Source organism: Gigantopelta aegis, unplaced genomic scaffold (genome assembly GCF_016097555.1).
Source record: "Gigantopelta aegis isolate Gae_Host unplaced genomic scaffold, Gae_host_genome ctg3567_pilon_pilon, whole genome shotgun sequence".
Taxonomy (NCBI): Eukaryota; Metazoa; Mollusca; class Gastropoda; order Neomphalida; family Peltospiridae; genus Gigantopelta; species Gigantopelta aegis.
In genome coordinates this window covers 3,844-30,626 of record NW_024533406.1, presented here as the reverse complement: position 1 = coordinate 30,626, position 26,783 = coordinate 3,844, and the positions used below count along the sequence as shown (strand labels likewise).

General features: G+C 32.2%; 1 pseudogene; it reads right to left on the bottom strand.

The window, feature by feature from the left end:
• Positions 1 to 13,030: 13,030 nt before the first annotated feature.
• On the bottom strand, positions 13,031 to 23,477 carry LOC121392248 (annotated as a pseudogene).
• Positions 23,478 to 26,783: the final 3,306 nt, after the last annotated feature.

Here is a 26,783-nt window from a genome sequence, read left to right as displayed (position 1 = left end):
ATTTAATGTGTGACTTTTTAAGGTCATTGGACATGTTCCACACACACTATATAAGCTGATTATTATGTACTACATGTATATTTACATAATACACTTACTATATCACTTTGACCATATAAGTTATTTGTTCAGGTGTGACAACAATTGTTAAAACCTCCTTTATTGGGAATAGTAACATTTGAATATGACAATAAACAGTATGTATTTCTGGTGTTATCATTTTTGTTGTTTATATATCTGTACAATATTTTTAACCAATTAGGTTGTAGTTTGAGCCTCATATTTTGTATAATCCTCATATTCTTAATTTTTAAGCCATTTCAAATAGTTGATATATTAAATAAGTATTGTATATAGTTATCAAAGACAACTGAATATACAATATTTTATGTGATTATGATTTAACAAAAACAAGATTATCAATGCTAGTGTAACACTTCCATTCATGCTGTATGTTAGTTCCAAAATAACATATGAATGTTATAATACTCTGTCTGAGTTGAGAAGAGCCACCCAGACATGTAAATAACTTTGCCATTTTATGTGCTATCCACATGGGACTTGCACCAATCAATTCAGCTTGCAAACACACACACATTTTATATAAAAAATTTGGCTCTCTAGTACTACGAGAAATTAGCAATCTATAAAGTGGCTCTTCTCAACTCGGACAGACTATAGTATAATGCAGCTCAAGTTGCATTAATTAATGTAATATCATAGTTCAGTTCATAACGAAAATTCTGTATGTTAATATATAATATGACACTTCATGCATGTGAGTTCTAGTCCAATAATGTGTAATGTGTCACCTTGAAATTACTACATTAGCTGCCATAAAGTATTTCATAAAAGGAATGGAGCATGCAGAGAATACACTTGATGAATTAATGAAGGAGTCCAACAGTCAAGAATTCGATTTATGGTATGGGCAAGTAACCAGGATTGTTAAAACAACTTATTGTGTTTTTTTCTAATATGACAATTCATGTGTAAAAAGGAGGAAATGGTTTGAATTGTTTTGATAACATAAGTTATACAATTATGTATAAAGCCATTATGTGATGTATGATTTAAGGATTACTGTAACTATATTTAGTAATTAAAGCAATAGCTATAAAAATTTAGATTGAGAAATGATGTATCTTGTATGCACTAAATATCAAGTTATCCTGCATGATGAATAAATTAACATATACAAAACTGAAAAGAGATCTATACATGCATTTTAACAGATGCCCATTCATGCATCCATACATTAATTGTGACATTTTCCATTATTGAATTTGTTCAATGAATACATGGAACTAGATCATGCAATATAGAGATTGTACATACAATATAGATCAGTACTGTAGCTAGCAAGAAGAGTCTGTATGTATATACAGCATTCCATGACTCATTCTTAGTCCATGTATTGTGTATATATAAGTATGCTCACTTTCATAATCTGTTATAAGACAGTACAGTGTGATAATTATAGCAACAATTGCAGCATTATTATAATGTTTAATATATTCAATTATACTATAATGTAGATTCTCTGCAAAAAAGTAGTCTATGGTTGTAAAGTTTAAAATGTACTATGACAGTATTATTATTGGCAAAAACTATTTATCAGCTGCATAAGAATATATATAATACATTACACAAGAGATGGGTACCATGGTATTGACATCATGGACAATTTCTCCTTTATATATCTAATTAAACACACCTTCTAGATCTTCATAATATGTAGTTACCAAATATACGGTGGTTTTGCAAAGGTACACCCCTTTCCCAGTATATTATATATCAGCATGCAAGCCAATTTTTGGTATCACAGCTAGCTCTTTGCTTGTATATTTGTAGAACCATCCAAAAATATTTTAATGATAAACCATAAACCCTAATATTTCATAGTATGGATTACTACTTTGTTACATATGAACATTCATCATAGGATTGATTGGTTCTTTAGGTAATTGAGTTCATTAATAATGTTTTTGCAGTTTCTGGAGTAATATCATCTTCTCTCTTTAGAATTCTACCTAGCAATCTAATGTAAATCAGTTATGTCTTACTCATGATCACCTGATTACATTAGAAATGAAACCAGTAAGGTGTCTTATATAATGGGCTATGATAAAGGGAACACCTGGTATAGGCATGGTTATAACATACAGTGCATGGTTACGTATATTGTACGATCATTCGTTATATAATAGATAAGGCAAGGGTGGGAGGTGGATGGTATAATGATGACACATGCACAATATAATGATACAAATGTTTTTCAGTCATCATACTATAGGAAATTAAAGCCAGGCATATTTCAGAGTTGTCTTATAATGGCCATGGGCGATGATATATATGTCATATATAAATTATAAATAATATTTTGGGTTATAAAATGAATATACAATATTTTATATGATTATGATTTAACAAAATCAAGATTATGAATGCTAGTATAATGCAGCAGGAGCTCCATTCATGCTGTATGTTAGTTCCAAAATAACATATGAATGTTATAATACTCTGTCTGAGTTGAGAAGAACCACCCAGACATGTAAACAACTTTGCCATTTTATGTGCTATCCACATGGGACTTGCACCAATCAATTCAGCTTGCAAACACACATTTTATATATAAAATTTGGCTCTCTACTACTACGAGAAATTAGCAATCTATAAAGTGGCTCTTCTCAACTCGGACAGACTATAGTATAATGCAGCTCAAGTTGCATTAATTAATGTAATATCATAGTTCAGTTCATAACGAAAATTCTGTATGTTAATATATAATATGACACTTCATGCATGTGAGTTCTAGTCCAATAATGTGTAATGTGTCACCTTGAAATTACTACATTAGCTGCCATAAAGTATTTCATAAAAGGAATGGAGCATGCAGAGAATACACTTGATGAATTAATGAAGGAGTCCAACAGTCAAGAATTCGATTTATGGTATGGGCAAGTAACCAGGATTGTTAAAGCAACTTATTGTGTTTTTTTCTAATATGACAATTCATGTGACTTCTATATAGTCCAATAATGTGTAATAAATGAATACCATAAAAAATACTAAAATAATAAACCTGATTACAATTATCGCCAAGCTTGAGGGTGTTTGTCATACCTGTAAAAGAAGGAAATAATCCTTATTGTTTTGATAAGGTTGATAAACTTACCTATAGTTCACATATTCACACATTCATGTATGGAGACAGCTATAGCTCTGTAGGTTTAATATATTATCTTGAAATTCATATTAATCGTGTGAAAGAGTTTCTATAAAAGTAATAGTTGGTATAGTAGCTTAAACTAAATGGATATTGTTAATTGCAGTTTGTATGCAGTATGGCATTATCAATTATGATGGAATTAATATTTTTTGAGTACAACCATAAAGAGATATGACAATTAAGGTAAAAGGGGTGGATCTTTACAATTACAAAACCTCTTTGGCTTTGTAGTTTATTGATTATATTGTGCACATGTGTAAAATTATCACTATACCATGCACTCCCATTGTGTAATCTTATATAACCAATGATCTATATGTAACTACTGTATATGTTATAACTATGCCTAGAGCATGTTTCTAAGTGTATATGTATGTATGAATGAATCTCCTTCATACACACACACACGCACACATACACATATATACGTATATTATACATAGCTTTAACTTTACAATAGTCCAAGTTTTTTACACCTATATATATATATATAACATATTAGGTAAGATTTTGTACAGACTGTACTAATTGAATGCATGCAAGTTGATTTTCATGGTACTAAGGAATGGAAAATTCAGTTGTCAGCTTATACTACTACATGTACTGGAACAACATAATTATAGCTAGCCTGACCTGATAGTAGGATAGACTCAACATACATAAAAAGTATATAAATACACTTACATGCTGTTTTGGCTTAGCAATATAGTTGAATAGTTGAATCAAACTAATTCATTTGTCTGCTTATACTGATAGAGCTAAACACATTAACTTTTCTTCAATATAACTTATCAAAACAATTGGCCTTGTTATCTTCACATGCATTGAATAATTATATACATGTGTGATTTTATAGTATTGTGGTTTTCTTGTCAAAGTAAACTAAGTAAATCATCATACCTTAAATAATCCATGGAGCAAAAACTGAGCTTCTTAACAATGGAATACAAACTACGACAAAAATGTCATAAGCTGTATGCAGGATATTTTTATTGAATTCTCGAGTCTTCACTAAAAGCTGTGCTTTTTTCAAAGGTTTTTCAGACTTTTAAAGCTTTTTGTTCGTTTGACGCTCCTTTTGACAGTATTCTTAAGAAGTGCAGAAGTTTTGCTACCCTCTACTGTAGTTTGGTGGCTACCAGTGCCGTATTTGTCGAGTTAAAACAGTTCAAAGCCATTTTCCCGGGTAACAGACACACACACTATGCGCCCACGAGCAGCAAGGTTAATTATGTATGCAACTTGATTTTCATGGAACTAAAAACAGCTTTAGTTGCATTTTTACACCTTTAAATTAAACTATATATAGCAACAGTAGTTGTATACATTCATATATATAGTACTACATACATGCTTCATTAATCCATCTATATAATTGGCAAGCCATATCATGTAGGCTTTTAGTAAGCCATTATTAGATTAACATACATAATAATATATCTACTTACATGCTGTTGTGCCACAGGAGCATACTTTGCATTAAAGAAATTTGGTTGTGCTAGAACCACATGCGCAATGACGTTTTCTGAGAACAAGGAAACAATGAATAGCAGCACTCAGCTGAGTGCTGCTATTCATTGTTTCCTCATTCTCATTGCCACATATGCATATCATACTGTGGTTAATTTTCTTGCCAATCATGGTTTGATACTAAAGAATTATTAATTAGCAAGAGTCTATATATAAGTGTCACATTCTACGTATAAACTCACAGTTAAAATCAAAGCATCTAATATCTGTAAAAATGGCAAATACATTTAAAGTTGTGAACTTTGTGCAAAAGTATGAGGTTTCTCGTAAAGACATTGGACTGGTGTTCAAGTGGAGCAATACTGAAATTTACAATCTTTCTCTTCCCTGCAAGTAGCATACGTTGGTACTAAAGTCATGTTCAGCAAAATTAAGGACGACGCTATCGAGAAATTATTTACTGCTATAATAGAACAAAAAATAAAACACAAGAGGACATTTTACAAGAGGACATTCTACAACTGATAACGACAATGTTGCATCTGGCTGAAAATGCAAGAACGAAGCTTAAGGATCATTTTAAGTTCGAACATCCTGTTTTAAAAGACGAATTTAACAACATTTCGCATAGTGATTACATTCACGCCAGTAAAGAGCTGTGGAGAGTCAAAACAATTCATCTTAAAGTTATTACATTGGCTGCCATGGAGTGCTTCATAAAAGGAATGGAACATGCAGAGAGTACACTACGTGATAACAATAACGCATCTGTTGGTAGTGTTGGATCTGGACAACTCGAGCGATACGTTGATACGCTGCGTCAGCAAATAGTCACAGTCGTTAAGGAATCTCTTTTTACTGCTTTTAATGATCTGAACGTGAACCAAACTACGCAGGATAGTCTGGAAGAACTCATTGGGCTATTTATGGACAGTATCGAAGGTATATATCATGAAGCACGGTGTTGTATGTAGGCATAGATTGTTATAGCCTCGTACCCAGGCTTTCAAGAAAGCCTGGTAACTACTGTTTGCGCATGCGTTTAATTTCCACAGATTTCTTGGAAAATAGTATACTCTAGGAATCTTCCGTCAACTAAGACGTTATAATTCCTTTAACCGCAATATTAGACTATTCAGTCTATTTGTAGTACTGATAGAAAGCTTTCTTCTGCTCTACTCTATGCTCTAAAGCAGCTAGGAACGCCAAATCTATCGCTTAAAAAAAGCAACTCTTGTCTGTTGAAGCTATATATGACGGAAAAGATGTCTTCGTGTGGTTTTATATTCCAACAGCACTGAACAAGTTTGTCGCTTTTGCTTTCATTAAATGTCTGAGAACCGATAAACTCGACTAGCCATGCCTAAACTCAATAATGAATGAAACGTCATCAATATAAACCCAGGCTAGGCTACCCAGCCGTAATTAATTTAAAATGTTGTTTGTAATTGTGATGTCAGTATATTGCATAAATTACAATAATTACGCGCATGTGCAAGCAGTAGTGACCAGGCTTTCTTTTAATTTCTAGTGATACATAAAAACTGACAAAAATGTAAAAAATGTCTACATAAGTAGCTGAGTCTTTTATTTAAATTTGTGTATATATATATATACATACGTTTACATATTTATGACCGAATATTTACTAATGCTTATCTTCTGTTTAAATGACCCAGTAATGAAAGGATGTAAACTGATATAAACTATTGGCTATTTATATATGTAGAGATTCTATAGGGACACGTGCCAGTCTTCATCATGCACTATCTTGTTTCTTTCCTTTTGGGCATTAATTGTCATCTCTACAATACTTCTTACATATGCATTTTTTCATATCTTTTAATTTCTTCTTGTTATCATCAATATAGGTATAGAGCCTCCTAACAATCCAGTTAACCCTCCAAGTACTAACCCAGTTCAGAGTCCTCAGAATCCTATGGGTCATCAGGGTTCTAACAATCCGCCTTCAAACAACCCAGTTCAGAGTCTTCAGAATCCTATGGATCATCAGGGTTCTAACAATCCGCCTTCAAACAACCCAATTCAGAGTCCTCAGAATCCTACGGGTCATCAGGGTTCTAACAATCCGCCTTCAAACAACCCAGTTCAGAGTCTTCAGAATCCTATGGATCATCAGGGTTCTAACAATCCACCTCCAAACATGCCAGTTCAGAGTCTTCAGAATCCTATGGATCATCAGGGTTCTAACAATCCACCTCCAAACATGCCAGTTCAGAGTCCTCAGAATCCTATGGGTCATCAGGGTTCTAACAATCCGCCTTCAAACAACCCAGTTCAGAGTCTTCAGAATCCTATGGATCATCAGGGTTCTAACAATCCGCCTTCAAACAACCCAATTCAGAGTTCTTAGAATCCTACGGGTCATCAGGGTTCTAACAATCCACCTCCAAACATGCCAGTTCAGAGTCTTCAGAATCCTATAGGTCATCAGGGTTCTAACAATCTGCCTTCAAACAAGCCAGTTCAGATTCTTCAGAATCTTATGGGTCATCAGGGTTCTAACAATCCACCTTCAAACAACCCAGTTCAGAGTCCTCAGAATCCTTTGGGTCATCAGGGTTTTAACAGTCCACCTCAGGATCCAAAATAAAGCGTCCTTAAAGAAGCTGGGAACATTGCTGAATTAAATTTAATTTGTGTAGTAAGCTATAGAGACTGAGTATATTAATAGATTTATATCTCTCCCTTGTGTTTTTTTTAAATAAATTTTAAAGGAGTCAAGTCTTCATGCATATACTGTGATATATCTCTTTTTATAATTAAAAACTTTTAAATTAGCTAGCTATAGGAGTAGTATAAGGCACATATAAGATTTTGCTGAAGTGTATCCTTGTATGTAGCTAGCTTTGAATAACTAAAAATTGCAAAGACAAGAAACGCTTCTACTCTCTCTCTCTCTCTCTAGTTCCATCATTCCATGCAAGAAAAGTTTTTGAAAAACATAAATCCAAAATATATAGTCAATTTAATAATCATAATAATCAAAAAACACTAAAAATGAAATGCACTAAAGTCCTTAACCTCGCTGCGGTCTTATCCAGAGACTTTCATTATTCTTTTTAGCCTCCTCGTACCACAGATACAGACAAGAGATATCTGACGTGATGCGCAAGATGATGACTCAGCATTTCTCTTCATCAAAGCTTTGCCGTTTAGTGCGTCTATACTGGGTACTTTGCACTCTAATTGACAAAAGGTCCAATACTTTCCAACTTCTTAGTAAAAGTTAGTGATTCTCCAATGACAGCTATGGTGCTAGTATTTTTAGTTCGTGCTCAATGTATCGACAAAGATAACTGCCAAAAGTTAGTAAAACTGTCATAATTTTCCAAAGAAGTATTTTTGCAAAAATTCTCACTTTAAAAAGTTGGAAAAATGTCATAAGCTGTATGCAGGATGTTTTTACTGAATTCTCTCGAGTCTTCACTGAAAGCTGTGCTATTTTTCAAAGGTTTTTCAGACTTTTAAAGCTTTTTGTTCGTTTGACACTCCTTTTGGTAAGAAGTGCAGAAGTTTTGCTACCGTCCACAATAGTTTGGTGGCTACCAGTGCCGTGTTTACCGAGTTAAAGCAGTTCAAAGCCATTTGCCCGGGTAACAAACACACACACTACCCTCGCTATGCGTCCACGCGCAGCAAGGTTAATTAACATTAAAAATTAATTAACTACCATGTATGTCCTGTATTATTATATCCTATATTTGTGTGTACTATGTATATCCTATATCAGTATTAAGTACATAAAGCAATTTGTTCAGCTGTATACACACTTATATATTACAATAATAGTATATATTTATAGTTTTAAAGTTGCAGAACACAATGAGTTTCATGGAAAGGACAAACATTAAATCTCAAAAGTAAAGTGGAAACTGTGACTGTCAATTGGAAACAAGATTCTTTTCTTGGATTTGGTGGAGACAAAAGTCAAAATTATGTTCTTTGTGATTACACTACGTCTGAAGGTCAAAGTATTCCAGTTTACATTCAGGGTGGGTATGTCGATATATTCCAGAGTTTGAATATCGACTCGTCTCTGCAGTATGGGATGCAAGAGGGTGTTCTTTTCTTTGTCCTACATGATAAGAGCCAAAAACATTATCAACATCGCTTTAGGAGTACTGGTCTTGAAAAATTCACCTATTTTGTAAATGTCATTCTCAAGATGGCCAAGGGAGTTGATCTGTCCTGGGTTGTTGGTGACTACCTACATGATATGTAGTAGGACAATATGAGTTCATGTGACACGTGTTACATGAGCTTCTTTATACATAAAAACAAACAACCCAGTTCAGAGTCTTCAGAATCCTATGGGTCATCAGGGTTCTAACAATCCGCCTTCAAACAACCCAGTTCAGAGTCTTCAGAATCCTATGGATCATCAGGGTTCTAACATCCGCCTTCAAACAACCCAATTCAAAGTTCTCAGAATCCTACGGGTCATCAGGGTTCTAACAATCCACCACCAAACATGCCAGTTCAGAGTCTTCAGAATCCTATAGGTCATCAGGGTTCTAACAAAATAGTTTTGAAAAATGTATTAATTATTATTGCTATTATTATTATTATTATTATTATTATTATTGTTCGTAGTCTTATGTACCTTCATCTCAAAGCAGACCATGCTTTAATAACAATAATAACAACAATAATAAAAATAGTAATAATATATTTAACTATTTTAACCCCGCGAAAGTCACTTATCAATAACCTAACACTAAGTGTATTCATTGACTTTAATTAATGAAATCGATTATTCATTATCAAGATGGCGACTTTGCACTGTTAGATACTGTTGTTGTGATTTTTGATTCTATGGATAATGTAACAACCTGCTGACAAGTTCAAGAACGAAAATGATCAATTTTTAGTACTTTTACGGATGCATTTCTTTGTACGATTTGTATAACATGTAATAATAATAGTGATAAAAGTAAGCAAGGTTTATAGCTTTGTAAAAATGTCAAATATTATTGTAGAAATAAATTTATCCGTAAGATTGTAGTAAATTGACTTCATCGTTAATTTTCAAAAGTTTCAGCTCTCTAGGTTCTTTAATATTATTATTTGACGTCTCCAAAGCATTGCAGATATTAAGGAATCAAACTACATTTGTGCAAAGTACTAGGGTTAAAAAATTTTTTAAAGCATGATCAATTATTAGAACAAGTATCTTTACATGATTCCATCAAAAAAAGCTGAAAAAAAATTTCAGATATTTTTACCTTAAATCACATTGTTATGGTGTATATCATACTACACCATTGTAAAACAATAGTACTAGTAAACAGTGAAAGACAAATTTGTCCCCAGTTTCACCCTAGTTTACTTTATCTACCCACACCTGGAATAGTTTGGTATTGTCAACCCTTTGATCTTCCTCTATTAGCAAAGGGTTGGCAATGTCAGACTACTCCTGGAATAAGCAGATTTTTCTATGAATAAAAACATTATATTCTTTAGAGCTAGTCATACAGAGACTTAGAGGGATATTACAACAAGGATAGTGGACCAAACTCCTTTTCTGTCATCTAGCTAGAGTATCACCACCATTACCACAAGTGAGCTGTTGATAATACACATTTCAAATATCGATCATCATTAATTTGGTGATAAAAGTTATCATCTGATTTGTACTACTCCACAATATGAAGCAATAGATCCAGGACCTCTGCCATTTTATGGTAATCATTATCAGGACAATACTTTATTATTAATTTGTTGTTGTGTCCTCTAATTAATTTATGAGGCAAAGCACAGTATTACCACCTCCTCCATTTGTACCTAATGCTAATGATGAAATTCTAGTAAGATATTTAATTTATGAGGCAAAGCACAGTATATACCACCTCCTCCATTTGTACCTAATGCTAATGATGAAATTCTAGTAAGATGTTTAAGGAGTTTTTTATTGATCTCTCTCTGTATCATCTTTTAATTTTATGTGATATTCCCTAGTTCACTTATGTGAAGGAGAAAATAAAACTAAGTTTCAAATGGGGTTAAATTTGGTTGGTACACTCATTACTTTATTTGTTTTTTACATATTAAATTATATTGTTTTTGTTGTGTTAATATTATGTATGTCAAGTATTAGTTGTGAATGATGTCTTTGAGTAAAATCCATACTTCTGGATGTTCTTAGACTGATAATGATCAACTATAATGATATTAATAATTATAACACATTAATTCTCTCTGACATCTCATTGAATCAGATGTACCTTTGTGTATATAAATCTTTTAGTGAGGATCTCTAATAACTACTCATATTTTATATAATTAATAATTGTTATCTAATTGATCATCTTATTCTGTACTTATTCTAATTGAGTGTTCTTTAATTGTTGGGGATGATATCATGTACTATATATACAATACTAATAACTATTTTTTGTCTCATGATCATTAATAGGTTTTCTATAATGCTGGACATTAATAACTGCTTGTGTCTTAAGGATCTGGAGAATTATTCAACATTGATCACTGGTTGTGTGTTTGCTTAGAATCATGAGGTTGATTGGCTTTGCTTGTGTCTTGTGAGTGGTCAAGGATCAGTTTGTGGGTTGTGCATATGGACATTGTAATGTGATTGTAAATGGTTCACTAGTCTGAGACATCAATGGCGAATTTGGACATGAAACAAAAGGTCATGTATTGTCTTGTCATTACTTTCTAATAATCACGGAGTCCTCCTTGTCTTGTGTTACCTCACATTTTATTCATCTTTGTTTTTTTTGTAGCTATATACAAACTGCACCAGTATAACATCCTATAAAAGTTACCCATTGTCTTGATACTAAAGATGATGTTGACCCTTTCATATATATTCATACCCCTTCATCATCCTTCAAACGCTTTGAGGGTATGTGTGTATCATGCTAATCCTGAAATGTTCCCTTTATGTTTGTCTTGAAATGTTCTATATCTATGTCTGTTGTAAAAACTTAATATAGAATTAATTATTAAACATAAATTAAACCACGTTGTCTGGGCGGGAAAATATCTTGAGCACATGTACACACCTAGCAAGGAAAAACGCGTGACAATAATTATGGCGGGAAAATATCCATATTTTGGACACGCCTAACGAGCCAAAAATTTTAATTAGAGTTTTTCACGCGTTTGTGCCTTGTGTTTGCCAAAATGAAGCATGAAAGAGATGTCTTGAAAACATATAAGAACTTCATGTTACAACCTTATACTAAGTCTACAGACCCCCGTGGGTCTTCGTCGCAACGACTCGTCGTTGATGCTTCTCAGTTCTTGGTGGCAGTTCTCTGATATTTTTATTGGTTGGCAGTTCTCCGATATTTTTATTGGTTGGCAGTTCTCAGACATTTTATTGGTTGGCAGTTCTCTGACATTTTATTGGTTGGCAGTTTTCTCTCTATTTTATTGGTTGGCAGTTCTCAGACATTTTATGGTTGGCATTTTCTCATATTTTTATTGGTTGCAGTTCTCCGACATTTTATTGGTTGGCAGTTCTCAGACATTTTATGGTTGGCAGTTCTCCGATATTTTATTGGTTGGCAGTTTTCTCGATATTTTTATTGGTTGGCAGTTCTCAGATATTTTATTGGTTGCAGTTCTCAGACATTTTATTGGTTGGCAGTTTTCTCATATTTTATTGGTTGGCAGTTCTCCGATATTTTTATTGGTTGGCAGTTCTCTGATATTTTATTGGTTGGCAGTTCTCAGATATTTATTGGTTGGCAGTTCTCAGACATTTTATTGGTTGGCAGTTTTCTCATATTTTATTGGTTGGCAGTTCTCAGACATTTTATTATTTTGCAGTTCAGTTCTCTCATATTTTATTTGGTTGGCTGTTCTCTAATGGATTGATTGTTCTCAATTCTCTGATGTTCTCTGGATGAAAAAGGTGAGTCGCTCTCCTGCCTAGTCTCTTCTGTCTTCCTTCAAGCCTTCTTTCCTCTTCTTTTAATTTTTTTTATTTTTTTTTGGGCCATTCAGCCCATACACTATACACACACACTCATACAAACTCTATTAATCATCTTCCCCCTTGCCACCTGGTGGCCTAAAAAAATTTTTTTTTAATATCCAAGGCCGCCAGGTGGCGGGGGGAAGCTCTGATCTTCTAGGGTGCGTGTGTGTGTGTGTGTGTGTGTGTTGTAGTCCTTTTTCACTTCCTCTGTCTCTCTTCACTCTCTATCCACTCATTGTCACCATCAGTTCATGACTACTCTCTTTTTTTTTCCCTGCAGGAGCAGCACTGGTGAAAAAGGTGAGCTGTCTTTCCATCCATCCATCCACTTTTCATCCACTCTTAGTATTCAGTTGTTATTCTTCTCTTTCTTCTTCTATGTTCTCAACTTGCGGACTGACTGGACTCTTGGGAACTCTCCATCTTCTCTTTCCTACTATTGTTGAATTGGAGACCTTCACTGGACTTCTTGGTGGATTAGAGACCTTCACTGGACTTCTTGGTGGATTAGAGACCTTCACTGGACTTCTTGGGAACTCTTCAACTACAGAGACAGTTTTATCTTATATTTTTTTTTTTTTTTATTTTTATATATATATTTTTAAATATTTAAGTTTTTATTTTAGTTTTATTTTTAATTTTTATTTTTTCTGTAAATTTTTTATAGTTTAATTCTTTTAAATAGTTTACAGTTTTCACTAAAATAAGTCAATCTTAACTTTAGTTTCAAAGGGTTATTCTTATAGTTTAATTCTTTTAAACAAAAATTGTCTTTAATCTTTTTATAGTTTGTTCTAAAAAAACAGTTTTCACTAAAAAGTCAATATTAACCAATTAGTTTCAAATGTTATTTTTTAACTTTAGTTACAAATGTTATTTTTATTAAATAGTTTCAAATGTTATTTTATTTAAAAAGTTTTTTTTTTCAATTGTCTTTAAAATTTTAATTATTATACAATACAATTCAATTAGAATTGAATTTCTTGAATAAGTTTAGAATTCAATTTCTTTTGAAACTGTAACTTTTTTCAAACTGTAATACATCTTTAATTGAAACTGTAATACTTTTTATTTTCAATATTACTCCTTTAATAAACAACTACAATCAGTTTACTTATCATTGCTGTTGTATTATTATAATTATACTGATTGTTGTTATTACAACATAACATTATGCATCATTTATTTCTTTAGTTTTATAAGAAACAATTGTACATACCTCACCCACTGAAAATAGAAAACACTATTATAACTTATTGTAAGACAGTAAAAAGAAATTGAAAAAATATTACAAAGTTGTCCCGACTTCTTCTCATAACACATTTCTCCTTCTCTCATTGCTAGTTTGTCAGCCTTTTCTTCATTAGTCAGGCTCCAATTTTCTCTTTGCTGTGACATTGTCTTTTTGACACTTGAAAAGTGTCAAATGGCTAAAACTCTCCATTTAAGTAGACACAGCCTAAGAAGTATAAAATGATTTGTATGTGCTGAGTTCTATTTCTCTTCACCAAATTAAAAAGTCTGATACCCTTGGGTCCAAGATAGAATTAATTTTGCAGCCTTTTCGTTGCAAAAATTGGACCCAGGTCCAAATTTGCACCATTACCAAATTTTTTCGTGACAGTACAAGACTAGTTTGGTTCTTTGGGTTAAATATTTAGAAATAATGTTGTTTATAAAGCTATTGCTTTAATTAACTTGTATTCACTTTATACACCATTTAATGGACTAAAAAAGTGTATATATTCAATTTCTTTATACTCATTGACAAATACTTAACAAACAGCTCTACATAGTTTATTGTTTAGTATGTTTCTTCTGATATAGTGGTGTTGTGTCAAGAAAATATAAGAAGTCTATCTAATGTTATTGATATAATTTTAAGACTATATGTCGATATACTCCAGAGTTTTTGAATATCGACTTGTCTCTGCAGTATGGGATGCAAGAGGGTGTTCTTTCTTTGTCCTACATGATAAGAGCCAAAAACTTATCAACATCGCTTTAGGAGTGTTGGTCTTGAAAAATTTGCCTATTTTGTAAATGACATTCTCAAGATGGCCAAGGGAGTTGATCTGTCCTGGGTTGTTGGTGACTACTACATGATGTGTAGCAGGACAATATGAGTTCATGTGACGTGTGTTACATGAACGTCTTTATACATAAGCTGAGTTTTAAATTGACATAATCTTACATAAGTTGAGTTTTATTTTAAATTTTAAAATATAGATATATATGTATATAGATGAGAACATGTTTTTATACGCAAATTAAGAATTTATTTTATTTCTAGGAATATAGATTTTTCTGTTTTTCTTTGATTACTGATATATGATACAAACTGATCATTGCTCAAACACAGTGCATGGAAAAAAGTGCATAACAGGAGATCAGTCATGCAGCATGTGGTGGTGTATGTAGGGATGGTCCAGATCATCCATTGTAATGTATTGGCATTAAACACTGAATATTTCAGTCAAGACACATCAGAATCTCTCAATATTTGATAGAATTACATTTTACAATAATGCCCAAGTGATGACTGATTTACAGGTTAAGGCAATTTTGTTTCTAAGCATCACAATAAAATTACAAATACTGAATTTGTTCATGTTTGTGCTTCTGCTTCTTTTGTAGCCAACAACAACTCAGTTACCAAATAAAGGTTTACTTTATACTATATAGTGTAACACAATTTAGATGAACTGTTCTTTTTCTGTCTCATTGTTTGAGCACTTTAGAAATGAAACTAGTGATTTCAGCAAATGATTGTTGCATCATCTCAGTTCTATACTTTTTTGATATGATGCTTTGACATATTCATAGCTTATATAGATTACATAACATAATCTATTTTAAGTCTATTATTAATTATGTGAACTAATTTTAGTGAATTTAACAATTACTGTAACAATTGCTAAAATTTGCACATACTAAATTTGTATTTAATTTCATGTGACTCAAAAATTTACTGAAATACTCAATCACACACGATAAAAATTCAGTGACTACAGCCTAAATCAATTCAATATTTATAATAATTATATTATTATTACATTCAAATCTTGCCATGCTATTATGTAGGGATACAACTATTGCCATCCCTACTATCATCTTTGCATTCTTTGTATTGGACTGATATTACCCATCTCTACATTTATATTCTCCATTTTACATTTTATTTACTTGTGCCAATAAGAAAGTCTTAAAGTGAGCAGGCTAAGTGCTATCTATACCTTGGATAATGGCCTGAATAGTTCCTTTTACTCTATTATCTATAGTTTCAAAAGCCATGCCCACTTATTGAGGTTACACACACATGCAGCTTGAAGCAAACATAAGAAAAGATCATAATCATTGTAATTAAGTCATTCAGAGAATTATATCAGATAGTTCAGTGTCACCTAGTCGTCATTTATAAGTAGTTTCATTCCTGATTCCCTGATTTGTTAGAACTAAATTAGAAATGATCCCCTTGTAGATGCCATCAATTCATTTCCAAGTTAAATTATTGACAAGAATGGTGTTTTGGATTAATAGGAGTCCCAGACTCTAATGAATTATTTGTGCATGAAAAGAACGAGTTATTTCATTTTATTTTCTTTTCAGTGGTATCACAGCATTTCTGCCAGTAAAGAGCTGTGGAGAGTCAAAACAATTCATCTTAAAGTTACTACATTGGCTGCCATGGAGTGCTTCATAAAAGGAATGGAACATGCAGAGAGTACACTACGTGATAACAATAACGCATCTGTTGGAGTGTTGGATCTGGACAACTCGAGCGATACGTTTGATACGCTGCGTCAGCAAATAGTCACAGTCGTTAAGGAATCTCTTTTTAACTGCTTTAATGATCTTGAAATAATGATAATGAAATAGTTTTTAAAAATGTATTAATTATTATTACTATTATTATTATTATTATTATTATTATTGTTCGTAGTCTTATGTGTCTTCATCTCAAAGCAGACCATGCTTTAATAACAATAATAACAACATAATAAAAATAGTAATAATATATTTAACCATTTTAACCCCGCGAAAGTCACTTATCAATAACCTGACACTATAAGTGTATTCATTGCTTTAATTTATGAAATCGATTATTCATTATCAAGATGGCGACTTTTGCTACTGTTGTTGTGATTTTTGATTCTATGGATAATGTAACAACCTGCTGACAAGTTCAAGAACGAAAATGATCAATTTTTAGTACTTTTACGGATGCATTTCTTTGTACGATTTGTATAACATGTAATAATAATAGTGATAAAAGTAAGCAAGGTTTATAGCTTTGTAAAAATGTCAAATATTATTGTAGAAATAAATCCATCCGTATAATTGTGTATAATTGACTTCATCGTTATTTTCAAAAGTTTCAGCTCTCTAGGTTTCTTTAATATATTATTTGACGTCTCCAAACATTGCAGATATTAAGGAATCAAACTACATTTGTGCAAAGTACTAGGGTTTAAAAATTTTTTTTAAAGCATGATCAATTATTAGAACAAGTATCTTTACATGATTCCATCAAAAAAAGCTGAAAAAAAAATTTCAGATATTTTTACCTTAAATCACATTGTTATGGTGTATATCATACTACACCATTGTAAAACAATAGTACTAGTAAACAGTGAAAGACAAATTTGTCCCCAGTTCCACCCTAGTTTACTTTATCTACCCACTCCTGGAATAGTCTGGTATTGCCAACCCTTTGACCTTCCTCTATTAGCAAAAGGGTTGGCAATGTCAGACTACTCCTGGAATAAGCAGATTTTTCTATGAAATAAAAACATTATATTCTTTAGAGCTAGTCATACAGAGACTTAGAGGGATATTACAACAAGGATAGTGGACCAAACTCCTTTTCTGTCATCTAGCTAGAGTACCACCACCATTACCACAATGAGCTGTTGATAATGCACATTTCAAATATCATCATTAATTTGGTGATAAAAGTTATCATCTGATTTGTACTACTCCACAATATGAAAGCAATAAATCCAGGACCTCTGCCATTTTATGGTAATCATTATCAGGACAATACTTTATTGTTAATTTGTTGTTGTGTCCTCTATTAATTTATGAGGCAAAGCACAGTATATACCACCTCCTCCATTTGTACCTAATGCTAATGATGAAATTCTAGTAAGATATTCAGGGAGTTTTTTATTGATCTCTCTCTCTATCATCTTTTAATTTTATGTGATATTCCCTAGTTCCCTTATGTGAAGGAGAAATAAAAATAAGTTCAAATGGGGTTAAATTTGGGGTAGGTACACTCATTACTTTATTTGTTTTTACATATTAAAATTATATTGTTTTGTTGTGTTAATATTATGTATGTCAAGTATTAGTTGTGAATGATGTCTTTGAGTAAAATCCATACTTCTGGATGTTCTTAGACTGATAATGATCAACTATAATGATATTAATAATTATAAACACATTAATTCTCTCTGACATCTCATTGAATCAGATGTACCTTTGTACTGGACTGATATTACCCATCTCTACATTTATATTCTCCATTTTACATTTTATTACTTGTGCCAATAAGAAAGTCTTAAAGTGAGCAGGCTAAGTGCTATCTATACCTTGGATAATGGCCTGAATAGTTCCTTTACTCTATTATCTATAGTTTCAAAAGCCATGCCCACTAATTGAGGTTACACACACATGCAGCTTGAAGCAAACGATCATAAATCATTGTAATTAAGTCATTCAGAGAATTATATCAGATAGTTTCAGTGTCACCTAGTCGTCATTTATAAGTAGTTTCATTTCCTGGATTCCCTGATTTGTTAGAACTAAATTAGAAAATGATCCCTTGTAGATGCCATCAATTCATTTCCAAGTTAAATTATTGACAAGAATGGTGTTTTGGATTAATAGGAGTCCAGACTCTAATGAATTATTTGTGTCATGAAAAGAACGAGTTATTTCATTTTATTTCTTTTAGTGGTATCACAGCATTTCTGAATGAATTTCCTAAGTGCTTCCTTACTTTGCTGAAAGTTCCTTCAGTAGCACAAACAGTGACTAAATAAAACTGGACACTAGTTTGTCTCCTTAGAAGCTGTCATGTAACATAATGCATTTTAAGAATATCAGTAGTCTTAAATTCTGTTGTTTAGGAATAATGATCATAAACAGATAAAGACAATGTTGAACTTAAATTAACACCCTAGTGAGAATTACCGATGCTGTGTAGTATAGTTTTAGAATGAATGACTTTTAAACTCTTTATTCACAAATATATGAGTAACATCTTAAGAAGATACAGATTTCCTTAGATTTTAATGAAGTTTCAGTTCAGGTACTTCACTTACAAAAACTCACATCACCGTTCTCATTTAACATATCATCATATCAATAAATAGACATTCTTATTTCTTGCATTCTATATTGTGTATGTTAATTTGTTCATTGTTATAGTTTTATTAAAGGATTGTGTACCTAGTGATACATAAAGGTTCACCTCTAAGAGTAAGTGAGGTAGCACTTGTTATCTAGTAGAGAAAAAAATTGTTTACATGTAAATGTATAAATAATATAAGTGATTCTACATGTACATGTATAAGTAATATCAGTAATTACATGTACAAGTAATATCAGTAATTACATGTACAAGTAATATCAGTAATTAGTAAATGTACTGATCCTGTTTATCTACTATAGTCAGTCCATAATTGTTACAGTTTATTTTATTGAACTGACAACTACAATAGTTATTAAAATTAATTAGCAAATTTGAATTTGATGAATTACATTCAAATTGTAAGTGTTATTGTTAGCCATTTTGTCTAGCCTTTGTGTATTAGATCATAGAGAAATAAAACAATTACTTACTTTAACTTTAACATAATCACCAGCCTTTGGGATAGCTACTGTACTTCCCCTGTCTTTGGGGAAGAGACAAGATGGAAAAATTAATTTGTGGTTACCATTAGTACGTCCTTTTAAATCATTGAGTGATCGTTTACTAGTCTAATAGAGAAGATTACAGGTAGTCTTTAGGTCATGTGACAACAATGTAACAATTGATGTAATCATGTGATTTTCATAGAATATCAAGTGACACTTACTGACTCCACTAAGACCAGCTGTTCTGATCCTATTAGTTTCTGATTTTTAATGTAGCTAATGAGTAGAAAGTATCTATACTATTCTTGCAATCGTCTCTTCTTTATGTTATCAGTACTGTGTCCTTCATTCTGTGATAAGCATGAGTTTTTTCTAACAATAGAGAGAGACACATACAATTATACATGTACATGTACAAAATGGAGATTGATAACCTACAGATCAATAGATGGATGGGAGTATGGGATGTGATGATAAGATAGATATATAAGTATTACCTTCCTCATACTGTAAGCAAACAAATAGGCCATATCATATTGGACTGTTCTCAATAGAGACAACTTTCCTTATGATCTTCCTCTGTCCTCACAAAAATCCTGCTATAAAGTCACTAGAGAGAGTCACACCTAAAGATATATAATATAATGAAATATATACAATACCCAATACAATAATTGTCTGTATCTGACTATGTTATTATTATTACTTAGTTTGTTAGATTTACTTGTACTCATTACCTGGTATAGTAGATCTAATGTTGTCAACTAACGCAAGATAAGCTTCTCTAGTATGTCTGAAGGAGACATTATTATATCAGAGACTCAAAATAAAGTTAATTTACCCTCTTCTCATTAGTTTTAGTAGACGTGTACTACCACTTTGTATTGGTTAGATGGATATTATTACAGATATTGTGATTGTCTTGAATTACTTGTAGCAACTATAGAAATAGAATGTAACAAAAGTACCATAAATAAGGTAAAAATTTTAAATGATAATGGGCAGGGTTTCATTAGGGGGAGGGCGGGGACATTTGCTCCCTCCTTGCCAGAGTCTCGCCCCCCTTGGAAATTAGGTTAGCCTTTTTTTTTCAATGGGTAATTGGATGCAATGAATACAGAACTGAAACTCAACACAAGGAATATACAGCATAAGATAACCCTAGGCTAAACACAAGGAGAATGTATAGTTTTTTAACCAATAGTCTATGGGTATAAAATTACTTTAAGTGCCTTATCAACTGGTATATAGGTGCTAAGTGTCTTATCAGGACCAGAAATATGGTCATCTCATCATGTCATTTGAAAAGTACAAATGGTCTGAAAAATGTGCCACAAGCAATCTCAGAGGGTCTAAAATTTCAAAATTTTCTGGGGGGGCACACCCCAGATCCCTCTAGAGGGTGCGCTGTCACCAGCAATCACTTCACCCCCCTAAATTTCTCCAAGTATTATTTTTGCTCCCCCCCCCCTGTTGTCCATTTTTCTAAATGAAATCCTGAATGGTACAAAATATTGACTGATAACAGTCTCAAAATTATAGAATCATGTGTAACCTCATCAGGAAAGTCTTTGGGATGAGGTGACGTGAAACGAATCCTCATTTCTGGATCAACCTGGTATAGGAATGAGGATAGACAAAACAGGAATGAGAATACTATATATGTATATTATATGAAAAACAGATCAAAATAAGGTTAGATGAAGTAGATAGTAATAAGATATTATATGTACTTGTGCCACTTTATCTAAAAGATCAGCAAATCGTCGACCTCCTTCTTTTGATCGATAGATAGATGAAAACCCTCGGCTAAGGTGGGTACTTGAAGACTGATCAGTAGAAGAGAGGTCTCGATAACTATTAACATTTTGCCCAAGTAATGTCACTTCTTTACTCCCTGAAAGGAGGAGGAGTCAGTATAGTGACATGACACATGTGTCCATTATAATCAACCTATCTGTCCATCACAATTTTTAACAGTCTATCATTTGTTCATCCATCTGTCTATCCATTTCTCAAATACATCTGTCCCATTTCCTTATCCATTCATCCATCATCTCTATATCAATCATTGCATTAATTACTTCATCAGACAGGGATCTTATCTCAGATAAAATAGACTCCATAGGACGACTCCTTTCTCTCCCTCGTGTGAAGGGAACAATACAAAAAACACAAATATTATCACAACCACGCATCACAGACCTGTAGGGAGATACATGTAGTGGATTATATATTATATTGATTGGATCAATTTGTATGTTCTATTATATTGACCTACATTATGATTGACTTAGGTTTAGTACATGTTCTATATAACTGTTTCAAGATAAATTAATTAGTTAAGAGAATTAAATATTATATATTATTAAAAATTAACTTTAAAAAAATTAAAAAAACTATTATTGGACATTATAGATGAGCAGTAAATAATCCAAAATTCCCTTTCATCTGTCCATATATATCCATCCATCCATCCATGTCATTTATTTATACCTATTCATCCATCCATATAGACATTCATCTATCGTATTTCTGTCCATTTTACTTACCAAATGCTGTGGAGATGATTGATTTAATCTAACTGGTAACAATATCAGCATATGTTTCATCCAATGACAACAATACATTCCGTACAAGAAATCACATGATGATCACATGAGTCATATAACATGGAATGTTCTTTAGTAAACCAACTATTACTTGTGTGTACTAATTTAGTGATTTTATACCATTTCAATTTAGCATGAATTAATATTAGCAATTTTTCCGAACCATGCCTATTAAATTAATTTATTTTGGATAATTCATTGAATATAATTACAGTTATATTTGCAAAAATTAATACACACAATAATAATATCAGGTTTAAGGTAATATATAATGTCACATGACAATCATATCTTAACTTACCAGCTGCTTGACCAGTTTCAGTAACTGCTAGTAATCTTGGTAGATCACGATAAGCATCGGACCAGCAACTAAATAAACTTTCTTGTCAGTAAAAGTTAATATATCCTCCCCTTAATCTCTCAGCCATACATCCTATCAAAACAAGTTAATACTACTATATATCATTCTTTAACATATCTCTCAACTATATATCCTAATTATAACTTATACTATTCTTTACATTATCCCACTCTATCCAATCCAAATCCATCCAATGTCCGCTTGTCTATTTCTACATTACATACCAAGGAGTCCTACTCTTAGAGGAGGTAAATTACGAGGCCTTTGCTGTTTAATTTTCTTAAATAACTCCAAACGCTTCCAGATTTTACTCTCAGCATTCTCTCTTATTGCACAAGTAACTGCCAAATACATCAGCCTAATTAGAGAGAATTAAAAGAGACAAAGAGAGAATAGAGAGAGATCTTACTTCAAAAAGATCTAATGTTTCTCATATCCAGCCTTACTCAATACAGACCAAGCAACTTCAGTATCATTGACATTCATTTGACAGCCATATGTCTCAAAATAAACTATAAAAAGATTTCTTGTCTATAAGTCAGTTATTTATAAGAGAATTAAACATTACAAAACAAAAGTCGAGACTAGTCTGGTGGGGCAAAAGGGGCTGGCCTCACAAGAAGGCTACATGTAATATTGACCTAATCTATAAGAATTGTCCTTTGATCAATCAAGTTATATCTCAGACTTTTTATATTATTTCAGTATACACAGTACTTACATAAATTTAAGTCTACTGAACCATCTGGTATGAAAACGAATCAAAAACAAAAAAAAAACAAAAAATATTTCCAATTACCTTTACAATTCTTCCATTAATATCCTCTTTCCTCACCATATGGCACACATTCTTCCATCCCATATGACACAATCTCCTTCTTGTCTGTGCCATCCTTTGGCTCCACCTCTTGTGTCTGGAAGATAAAATCTCTCAAACCAGGACCATCTTGAGTTCTTGCATTCCTTTGAGCAGAGCAATATCTACTGTTACAATGGACATAAGCCAATGGAGCAATTTTAGAAAAACCATGTAATTTCTGGAGTAAATTACAGGTGGTATTGAATGGTGTGATAGCGATTCACTTTAAAGTTATATCTTAATTTTGACATATCACAGCATGTAAGTAGAAGTGATTTTAGTATTTCTCTGATCAATATTGAGGTCCACAGCAAGGAGAATTTAGATATTGAAAGAGACAAAAATAAGATAATTATAAAGATGAAGCTAGAATTTTTATCTAACCTTAAACGATATCTTTCAAATATTCAATCACTAAATTGAAATATAAGAAAAAAGTTATCCAAAAAAGATGAGATTTCTTATTTAAGCCCACGTGTTTAGTACTGCCACACCCACAGCAGGAGCAATTGTAAAGAAAAATAAGACAGCCAAGAAATTCACAGAAATTGAAAAGTTAGTAGATAAAGCAATAAACCAATCAATATTACATAATCTTACAAATCTCTGCAATGGATAATTACTTGAAGAAGCAATTTTGTAGAAAATGTATCCTACTAGGAGCAGACCTCATACCACAACCCTTTGATCCAGTATCATCTCCGTATTAGATCATGAGCAAAATGTCTACCTCACCCATATATTATATATCTAGTAATTGTACATCATTGCAATGCATAGTATATATAATATACAGATATACATGTTTTCCTGCTGGGCAGGAGATCAATATTAATTACTCAGTTGTCTGATAACCACCAATGATCTAAGAAGAAGAAACATTAGAGCATGCAATGAAAATATGTATTGAAGGACCTGAACGTTTAACAGATGAAACACTGGAAGAAATTATCGAAAATTACAAAAAAGTCAGAAAAGCGCGGTAATTAATAGTTATTATTTATTCTCTTTAGTTATTTGCAACATGTTATTCAATAAAGCTAAAAGTGCATGGAAGTCAACTTCTACCCCCAAAAAAAATTTCTAGATAGAACGCTGATATGTATTAGAAAAAATGTAGGCTGTGCAGCTAACACGTAATCTTTATTGTCTATTAGAATATTCTCAATCTACATGTTTGTATGTTGAATTGTACTATAGTTAAACATAGTTCTACCTAACTCTTCTTATACCTGTACATCAGCTATTTAGTCATAAGCCTAGTACTTAGTGCTCTTCTTATGATATAACTTTTTCCTACACAGCACAATCTTATATACGTATCAGGCTTTAACTAACCATAGTGTTTTCAATTCCTTTTCCTCCTTTCTTCTTGTATTGAGTAAAATTTTCCAAGTGTTTCTTAAATAGTTGGATTGTCACACATTTCTGTTGTATCTTTGCACAGTTACATGCATACAATTAAAGATGTGCTGATAGATAATAAAGGTAAAGGTCAGCCTGTATTGATGAGTCTCATTCTTAAACATAGTACTTTAACTTGCAACAACAACAGGTGCCATAAAAACAATCTTAGGATGACTTTTAAAATTATATTGTAATAATAAATATTTGTTCAGTTGTGATACCATTGTATAATTGTATGTAAAGAACCACCATTATCCAACCCTATCATGCCATTACTCAGTTGTGACACCTTTATATCATTACGTAGGGGATTTTCTTGAAGAAGGAAGAAAGGAGGAAGAGTCCTGATTAACATTATTCATATGCACTGCAAGAGGCCAAACAGTTTGCTTTAAGATTGTTATAGTATTATTTATACTGTAACAATATCAAGGTATTAATTTATTATTGCAATACAGAATTTATAATACAAAATATATTAACTTTTATTTTAACATGAACAATTGAGCTTTTGCATGGAGTTATTATTGTATGCATACATAAGATGATGTATTGATGGCATCCATTGTACTCGAACAAAATATAAAAACTAAATCTAGTATGTACAAAGGCAAAGTATTAAATGTCTTTTAGGACATGATCATAAAGTATATGGAATATACAGATCCACTATTGTTAATTCTTGATTGATTATGGGGTGATTTTGGTATACCAGAATGACATATTTGTACTTTGTAGTTGGTTTCATAACAACTATTAGCTGTCTAGACAAATCAAGTGATACCATGTAGTAAGTGAGTTTTGTAAGATAGAATTAATGAAGTAAGTAGGAAATCCTGATAAAGAGGGGTAGGAAATGATTTTTAAGTTTAAGTTGGGGGGGCTGACCTTATACTTAGTTATGAATGTATTATTAAAACATCAAAATGGACCAAAAAAATTAATTTGTCTGTCGTTAAAGGGAAACAAACTCTTTAGTCTATTTCTAATAAGTTTAGGGTATCAGTACGGTCCTTATGTTTATGTAACCGCATGACATGGTTTAGTCATTCTTAGGTCATAGTACTTTGTATAGTCAGCATAAGGTTGAAAAAGTAGCGTTCCACTGTAACAGAAGTCATAACAATAAACCACTTCAGTCAAGGGTTATTGTGTACATAGTCTCGAGTGCAAATCAGGGGGGTTTTAGCCCCCCTGAAAAAAAAGGCGAAGTTGGGAGGCTTCAGCCCCCCTTTCCTACCCCTATGGTGACCCCACTATATAATGATGTAGGGGGATTTTCTTGAAGAAGGAAGAAAGGAGGAAGAGCCCTGATAAACATTATTCATATGGATCACAAGAGGCTAAACAGTTCTATAACTAAGAATTGTTATAGGATTATTTATACTGTAACAATATCAAGAGTATTATTTATTGTTGCAATGTAAATTTATAATACAAAATATATAACTTTCATTTAACCATGAACAATTGACTTTTGCATGGAGTTATTAGGGTATTTTTGTCTGTTAAATTTTCTGTATATATAAATGTAATAATATATAAAGCCCATGTCATTCAAATGTCTTTTTAGTATATAAATCAATCTGAAAGTATATTAAATATGCAGATCTGCATTCGTTATTATTAATTCTTATTGAATAGATTGATCACTGCATATATCCTCAATTACCAGCAGTGGACATATAGAATACATTTACACTTTGTAGTTAGTTAATAACTTCATTTAATCTGTTAGGACATCCCAAGTGTACAATATCCCATGCTCACACTGTAAAGACTTAATATGTTATTTTTTTTACAATTAGTTTTGGACTTGGTTACATGGGTAGATTACTATGGAATGTAGAATTTATAGTGAATTACTCATTGTATAATTTGTTGGTATGTAAAAATGTACAACATACCAACAATTAATGCAGCGAGCAAATTTCCAAAAATTCTATATTCCATTCTAGTAACCCGTGTGAATTACTGAAGTAAGTAGGAAAATCCTGATTAAA